At 33.1% G+C, this 8,781-nt stretch overlaps 1 pseudogene across 1 annotated transcript in view; it reads left to right on the top strand.

Annotated features, from left to right (window-relative positions):
• The window catches only part of LOC308648169 (mortality factor 4-like protein 1), a 30,929-nt pseudogene extending 25,639 nt beyond the window's left edge, over positions 1-5,290 (top strand). Inside the window, exons 5-8 of the transcript XR_014024410.1 lie at positions 822-907; positions 3,780-3,805; positions 4,287-4,375; positions 5,165-5,290. The product of XR_014024410.1 is annotated as a mortality factor 4-like protein 1 (transcript). The remainder of the gene's footprint in view (positions 1-821; positions 908-3,779; positions 3,806-4,286; positions 4,376-5,164) is intronic.
• The last annotated feature ends 3,491 nt before the right edge of the window (positions 5,291-8,781 follow it).

Here is an 8,781-nt window from a genome sequence, read left to right as displayed (position 1 = left end):
ACTGCTTGAGCCACATCCCCAGCCCTCATTTACTTTTAAAGCTGAAGTGTGTACTAAAAATATTGGAATCAAATTAAAAGAAAACATTGGGATTAGTGAATTTTAAAACAGAAATGGAATTTTCAGTTATATGAGACACCTATTACGGTCACTCTTTACTACATTGATTTTAATTTTGGTAGATATGAAAGAGCCAAATATTAGGCCTTACACTCTTTTCCTGAGTTTTGATTTTTGTAAATATATTGTCATTTGTTTAACTTGTTAAAAACTTGGTTCACGAAGTGTATAAGCTTGGGAACCTTGATTTGAATATAAATTCTAGATTGACATTAAGCTGGCAAAATTCATTTTTTTTCATAAATACTTATTTTTTTAATGTTTATTTTTTAGTTGTAGTTGAACTGAAACTATTTTATTTGTTCTTATGTGGTGCTGAGGATCAAACCCAGGGCCTCCCACGTGCTGGGTGAGCACTCTCCTGCTGAGCTAAAGCCCTAGCACCACCCCCTTTTTTCAAGTGTATAATCTAAGTTTTATTATAATGTTGATCACAAATGTGCACCCTTTAAAACAGTAACAAAAGAACCATCAACAACATACATGGAGAAATCCTTGCAACTAAACACAATGTCTTAAGGTCTGGGACTCTGAGCATGCTGCCCACAGGCTGGAGGAGACATCTTCAGGTTTAAGGCAAGGGGAAACCTACAAAAGGCACAACCACTGGCTACCCCTGGAAGAACCTCTTAGTTATTTTCTTATTTTTATGATGGTACTTATTATTTTTATGATGATCTTAATTGTAATTATTTTTGAAGGGAGCAGTATGCAGAGGGGAAGATGAGAGGGGCTGGGCTGCTCCAGGAAAGAAGACATCTGGTCTGCAACAGAAAAATGTTGAAGTGTAAGAAGCTCTTTGTTTTAATTTTGCATACTGTTTTATAATTCAAACTTAATGCTCACTATGTGTTAGACTTTATTGAAAGTGGAAACTTTTTGGCCAGGTGTGGTTAACTCACATATGTAATCCAAGTTCCTCAGCTATTAGAAGGTTGAGATAGGAGGATTGCAAGTTTGAGGCCAGTCTGGGCAACTTGGTGAGACTTGTCTCAAAAAGTAAAAAGGGCAGGGGGTGTGGCTTAGTGGTAGAGTGCCACTGTGTTCAGTTACCCAGTACCATCAACAAAAATAAAAATAAAAAACAACTTTGGAACATGGTTAGAACTTAAAATCTAACCAAGACTAGTGTAGCCAACTTAGCAGGACTGTCTCAAAATAAAAAATTAAAAGAATTGGGAGCTCAGTGGTAAAGTGCTCCTGGGTTCAATCCCCCAATACGGCCAAAAAAAGAAAAGAAACAATTTTTCAGAAATGCTTATTTTCTACTTCAATATTTTTCTTGGAAAAACAAGTCATTTTAATGAATGGTCATGCACCCCCCCCACTCCTTAAGGGTTTTGTATTTTTAAAAATTTTTTTTTAACAAAAAAGTTGTTGATGGTGTGTATATGCTGTGATGAGAATCACAGTGCCTCACACATGTGAGGCAAGCCTTTACCACTGAGCTACACGCCCAGCCCCTCATGCACTTCTTGTTAAAGGAAAAAAAAAAAACCAAAACGTGCTTTCAAGTGTGATTTATCTGAAGAATTTACTTTTCTTTGAAACCAGAGAAATCTTTACTCATGGTTTTAGAGTTAACAATCTTTTTTACTAAAGTCTTAAGTGTTAGTGATAAAAGGTAATTATACATTTTGAGGGCCAGTAGTTTTAGTATTTTACTGTGAGAATATAATTAGTTTGGCAAGGATTAGATGTTATTTTTTTCAGGGTGATCTATGTTCTGGTTCTTTGGAAAGTGACTGTGTAGTAGTATTCATTAGAATTTGATTAGCAGTTGAGTTCTTAAAAGGCATTCATTTTCTTTTTTTTAAATAAAAATGGAGTTTTATCAGTAAGTAAAACTTTGGTTTATAATTAATTCTTTATCACTGTGCTAAAAGTTGGTATAGAAATCAAGTGGCAGTGTGCCTAAGATGGGGTGGTTTTTTTTTTGTATTTGAGTATAAAGTGTTATGAATGACTGAGTTACTACATGAGGTAAAGTTTTTAAATTCAAAGTTCTCATCCTTGAAAAATGGAAACCTCGACAGTTGTCTACTGGATCTTTTAACTACTGAAGCAGGAGGATCCCAAGTTCAAGGTTAGCCTGCCTAAACTTAGCAAGACTCTTAGCCTTAAAAATTTTTAAAAACAGGGAGGGGATTAAGGATGTAGCTCAGTGGTAAAGTACCCTGTGCTTAATACCCAGTGCCACCCCTCATCCAGAAAAAGAAGCAATTAAATATGTTGGGGATTTTAAGGGTTATTATTATTTTAAGGATTCTTATTTTGCTTTGAGGTTTTAATGACTTTCGTGTCCAGTTTTGTGCTAGTGTATCTTCAGTTTTTGGTAACTGTATATAGTTTTCTCTGAATACATATTAATGCTTCTGGCTATTATAAGATACCTGGAGAATCAGATTTACATTCACTACTTTAGAAGTCTGGGTTTTTCATGTTTGGGTGCATGTTTCTCAATAGGGAATGTGAATTTTGTTGGCATTTAGGCTTAATGTAGTAGGTTGTGCTTTGGTGATTCATTATTTAGTGAGTCAAGAACTTAAAATAGAATCTAGCAATTTATTATTTAAACAAAATAGAATCTAGCGCTTTCTGTTTTGATGATATAAATCAAATATCAGCAATTTATTGTATGAAACATTGCACATTTTGAGACACAGTTTACTTTGCATGCTTCATTAATAAAATGAGCAAGAATGTTGAAGCAGTAGTACATAGGTAGCCCTTACTACTAGGATTCATTGAAGTACAGTTTGAGATCAGTTGTGTCAATATTTTTAATTTTACAGAGAGTGAATAAAGATTGAATGTAAAGTCTTTTTGTCTTCATCTATTGTTAGCATGTATAAGTAAATTTTATGTTTTATCTTGACTCAAATACTGTCCCCATAATATTTTATTATTAACGTTAACTTTACAGAGGCAGGGGAAAGCCTATACTTCAGATTTTTCTTTTTTTAATAACCAGACGCAAGTTAATTTGATTTCTGGCAGGGGGATAACCCCAAGACCTATAGAACAGTAAAAAACAAGATTCAGGTGTTACGATAAGATCCAACTAGAAGTAATGTATAATTGTAGATTATATATGTCAATGGTTTTCTTTGTGTTTTGGAAATAATTATGCAAAGAGACAAAACTTTTATAATTTGGCAGATACAAATAGACTCAAGTTATGTTGCTATTATAGATAGAGATACATCAGGAGGAAAGTATAGTATTGAAAATGAGGGAATATAGTTTTAGGGGAAAAAAGTAAAAGTTTAGATCACTGGACTAACATGATTGGTGTTTAAGGAATGTACAAATCTAAAATGAAAAATTAGTGTTTTGGAAAGGAAAATGAAAATAATTAAAGTATTACAGCTTTTAAAACTCCTTTTTTTTGGTGGAACTAATAAAAATTCTTAAACTTTTAACACATAATTCTGGAAGTATGTCTCCTAAAGCATTCTTGGCTTATTTTTTCCATTTTGTGGAGGAAGATGAGAATTTAAACATCAATAAAAATATTTGTGTTTGAGCCCTAAACTATGATTTAAGTACCTCATCCATAAAGACAGTACTTTTTTGTGAATTTAATCACGATAAAGGGGAAATTAAATAGTTTACTAGAAATAACTTTGTTTTTCTTTTTTCCCCCCTCCTTTTAGGAAAACCAAAAAGAACAAACAGAAAAGTAAGAAAATTAACTTTCTTTAAGTTAACCTATTTTTGTCTTTATAGCATTTGTATTTTAAATTCACTATTTTAAAAACTGACATTTTGAAGTAAGCTTAATATATCTATTAATGGTCTAAAATATGAATCTCCCCGGTAATGTTATAAATAGAAATGTACACAGTGGTAGAGGCCTAACTGATCTTGTTTTTTTGTTTTTTTTTTTTCCCACTGTGGAGAAACTAGTAAGGATTTCATTATTTTCATCTGCTTTAGTCTCATGTTTTTAATCAGTGGAAGATGGTGATATTGTTAAGTATAGCCTGTACTAAATGTTTGGTGGAGATATTCATAAAAGTTGTTTCACGTAGAATTATGATTCTTAGACTCAAATAACAAGCCATGTGATGGAGAAATAATGAAGGCATGTTAAGAGTTTTCTATAGAGTTTCTTATTTTATTTGCTTACCTCTCCCCGCCAATCCCCACCCCTTTTGTAGCACCTGGAAATGGAGATGGTGGGAGTACCAGTGAGACACCTCAGCCTCCTCGGAAGAAAAGGGCCCGGGTAGATCCCACTGTTGAAAATGTAAGATTTTAAGTTTTTTAATAGCCTGTTAGATTTCTAGTCTAAGTCACAACAAGAAGTAATCATAGAACTTTGGTTCCCCAAAGCATTGCTAACATGCTTAACTAATGAAATTTCCTATTTTGGGGTAAAGGATATATTTGTATGTATCTTTGTTTCCATGTGTAGCTCTAGATTTTCCCTACCTTCAATTTGTCATCGGTGTTTAAGACTATGTGTTAGATTGGGTAGACCTACGGGGTCACAATAGATGGTTTATTAAATTTCAGCATGGTTTAATAAAACCATGGCAAATACTATGAAATCCTATGCCTTTCACATATGTGTGCATGAATATAATAGTTTTAGGATTCCTACTTAAGTAGTATAGTAATGTGTTTTATTGTTATATATAATATGCAAAGTTAGCGAATTTGTTAATAAGAGTTCTAATTGACATAACATTACTGAAGTTGAAGTTTCTAAGTAACAATAGTTACTAGCTATTAACTTACTAACTTACAAACATTGGTATGTTCTGAAAATAAGTACTTTGGGACAGATTTTGAAGACAACTTTTATGAATTAATGATGTTCCTTTATAGTTGTATTGGGGTGCTCATGTGAACATTAGCAATGAATGGGAAAACTAAAAACTAAGCCAAAATGCTCCATTTCCAAAAGAGGAAATTCACCAAGAATTTTTACCTTAACATAAACATGCACTAAAAAGTCTTAAGAGTTGTTGTTAAGCAAAGAAAGGTTTTTTATTTTTATTTCCTCTCTGTTTTTTTTTTTTTTTTTTACTAGGAAGAAACATTTATGAACAGAGTTGAAGTTAAAGTAAAGATTCCTGAAGAGCTAAAACCATGGCTTGTTGATGACTGGGACTTAATTACCAGACAAAAACAGGTAAGTTGAAAACTAGACAGATTATAAGCTCTGTGCTATGTACTTGTGAGCACAAAGAAGATGATACTTGAATTTTGAAGCATGACTGATAAATAATATTTTATTTGAGAGACTGAAAATTACTTCAGGAAAAAAAAGCACTTGGAGAGGAATAAAATACGTAATTATTTTATGACAATTTTAAAGAATATTGGATATAGCTGATATTTGGAGGTTGCTGGGGCTGGAATTCATCCAGAAAATTAAGAGAATCTTTTTTTTTTGGTCATTGGAAAATGAAAGATCTGCACATAGCATTCTCTGTAGAAGAACCTGAATCTCATTAAGGTTCTAGGACTCATTTTCTACTTTATATGATGGGACTGTTGAGTAGAGAGGGACATGTTAAACCTCACAATAGTTACTTAAATGCAGAATGAGAACACATTAAGTGATTTCTTTAAGCAGACAAATGGTGTAGGTAGGGCGGAGGTTATGGATGACTGATGATTGTGAGACTCAAGAGACTATAGATGATGTGGTCTTGGTCTGAATTCTGGTTTGTTGGGAGGATTATACAGCTGCAGCTAAGCTGTCAAAATTTAAGCTATGGCTCTCCTACTTAATAGCCATGGCCTCAGACAAGCTCCTTGGTCATTTTGTGCCTTTGTTTTTAATACATTTAGTGGAATAATAGTCCCTACCTCATAGTATTGATAACGAGGACAAGAAAGGCAGTTCTGTTACTGCTTCAGAGTGAGTCTAGCACATAAAATGCTAACAGTAAATAATGCCTTCATAATATCATTGAAATGTGGTGTATTCTGGTAGAGATTATATGTATGACCAGCAGATTGTCAGTTTTAGAGTTGTATCTTCAGGGGCTTGGGATATAGCTCAGTTGGTAGAGTGCTTGCCTCAAATGCACAAGGCCCTGAGTTCAATCCCCAGCACCCCCCCACTCCCCCCCCCAAAAAAAACAAAGCTGTATCATCAGTAATGATAGTCACTAGCTTATGTAATTGGAGCTAAATATAATTAAGATTGTAGTTCTTAGCAGTGTTATCCATGTTTCAAGGGCTGAATAATAATGCCTTCTCCTATTTTGAAACTTTTGTTGCATGAAAGCTTACCAGTATGATTTTTCACAGAAAAAGAATATTTTTATTTACGTAGATTTTTGTTTGCATAGCTCTTTTATCTTCCTGCGAAGAAGAATGTGGATTCTATTCTTGAGGATTATGCAAATTATAAGAAATCTCGAGGAAACACAGATAATAAGTAACCCCTTTAATACTCAGAGAATCTTTTTCTTAAGTATTTTTATTCCCAAATAATCTCCAAAGTTATATTTTTGGAATATTAGTACCATCAGTAGAATTTCACTGGTTTTATTCAGGGGCTGGCAAACTTTTCCTAAAGGTTCAAATAGTGAATATTTTAGGTAAAATTGAAGCAGTTGTATAGGTACTTATGGAATAATTTAAAATTTAACCATTTGAAATTATAAAAATCCTCTTATTTTGAGGGCCAAACTTGGTTTCAGCATATTTCTGAAACTTATTTTATGTATCCTTGTTAAATTTTTTATTTAAAAAAGAAAAACATCTCTCTTAGCAGTAGTTTGTTGTCACTACTAGTTTGACCTTGAGTTCCTTACCCTTGTGTTGGTTGGATTAATTTCTTTTTCAGTTTTCAGTGACCAGTTGTAGAAATAAATGGTTTTTGTTCATTTTCAGGGAGTATGCTGTTAATGAAGTTGTGGCAGGAATAAAAGAATACTTCAATGTAATGCTGGGCACTCAACTGCTCTACAAATTTGAGAGACCACAGTATGCTGAAATCCTTGCAGATCATCCTGATGCACCCATGCCCCAGGTGTATGGAGCGCCACATCTACTGAGTCTAAAGTCTAAAGCACTGGTTTGATCTTATAAGATAATTTTTTTGTATTTGTATTTGTTAGTTTTCCCATATAATAAAACCTAAGTCTTAAAGGAATTAGGATTTATACCTGTTTTAAAGTCTTAAATGATTACTTTGTAACTGGTTAAACAAACAACTGTTATTTAAGTTATAACAATATAGTTGACACCCAGAATATGTGTGACTAGGTATAATTTATGCATCTGAGAACTATATCAAAGTCTTGTCTAAGTGTTATGTAAAAGTTTATAAAATGAAAGTTTATGTAAGTTTACCAGCAAGATAATCAATAAGTGCTCTCTTTTGTACATGGTCATAGAAAGGCCACGCTGTCATTTGAAGACCTGTCTTATACCTGTTTACTTTGACTAAGTCAATTTCTAATCATTAACATTGTTTCCTAAACGTATAAGAGATTTAAGGCTACCCTTTGATTTTTGTTAACCCAGGGAGACCTGATTATTGTTACCATAAACTCTGGATTCTTAATTGTACTTTAGAAGTTACACTTGGTTAAAAGCAAAGCTTAAAAGAATACTTGGCCACTATATATGTTCTCCAAACTAAAATTATCTGTAGCAAAAGTCTCAAATTTATATAAAAATAATGAATTGGTTTGGTATTTATTCATGTCATTTAATGTATTACAGCTGGATAAAGTAACCTATTGTCAATAAGTTATTTATACAATTTTGTGTTACTCTTCATACTGGAATTGGAATTTAAATGCATTTTTAAAATATTTATTTAGTTATAGTTGGACACAATACCTTTATTTTATTTATTTTTATGTGGTACTGAGGACTGAACCCAGGGCCTTGCACATGCTAGGCAAGTATTCTACTGCTGAGCCACAATCCCAGCCCCTTAAATGCATTTTTGAAAGATAATAAGGAAAGTCTGATCTGTTTAAAAGTAATATTGTAGGGCTGGGGATGTGGCTCAAGCGGTAGCATGCTAGCCTAGCATGCGCAGGGCGCTGGGTTTGATCCTCAGCACCACATAAAAATAAAGATGTTGTGTCCACCAAAAAATAAAAAAAATAAAAAAATTCTCTCTTAAAAAAAGTAATATTGTATAACATGAAAAACATTTTGCCACTTTTCCACACAAAAGTTAAAACTCTCTCAGCCTTTCCTTTATTCTTGTATTCTCAGGAAACAATATATACAAACTTTATAAAATGACATTTAAGAAAGATGCAAAAACTTCAGAACTACAACACCTTACTTGAGATAAACGAAAAGCCCCACCTTCACTTGAGATAAGGCTCTCCACCTCCCACCTTACTGCACGTTAGAATGGCTCCAAAATAAGCCAAACTTCAGCTCATTTAAAGTTGTGTTCAAAAGATTGATTTTTGTTATAGATTACTATGATCTCAAACAGGATATGATGTTTTACAACTCAGCCAAAATTCAAGATAGCTATTGCACAAACTATTGTTTTTACTCTTGTTAATTTCATTTTGTATTTTTCTTGTAAACCTTATAATTGTTGCCTATTAATGTTTTACAGAGGTACTGCTTCAAGAACATGACCTGGGTTAATAAGAGATAATAACCTACAGGAACTGATAGGATATAAGGCTAACTTCCAGGACAAATACA

This window comes from Spermophilus citellus (genome assembly GCF_964194105.1).
Source record: "Spermophilus citellus genome assembly, chromosome: 4".
In the NCBI taxonomy this organism is placed as follows: domain Eukaryota; kingdom Metazoa; phylum Chordata; class Mammalia; order Rodentia; family Sciuridae; genus Spermophilus; species Spermophilus citellus.
Note: the sequence above shows the minus strand (reverse complement) of the source record. Positions and strands in the feature narration are given on the sequence as shown.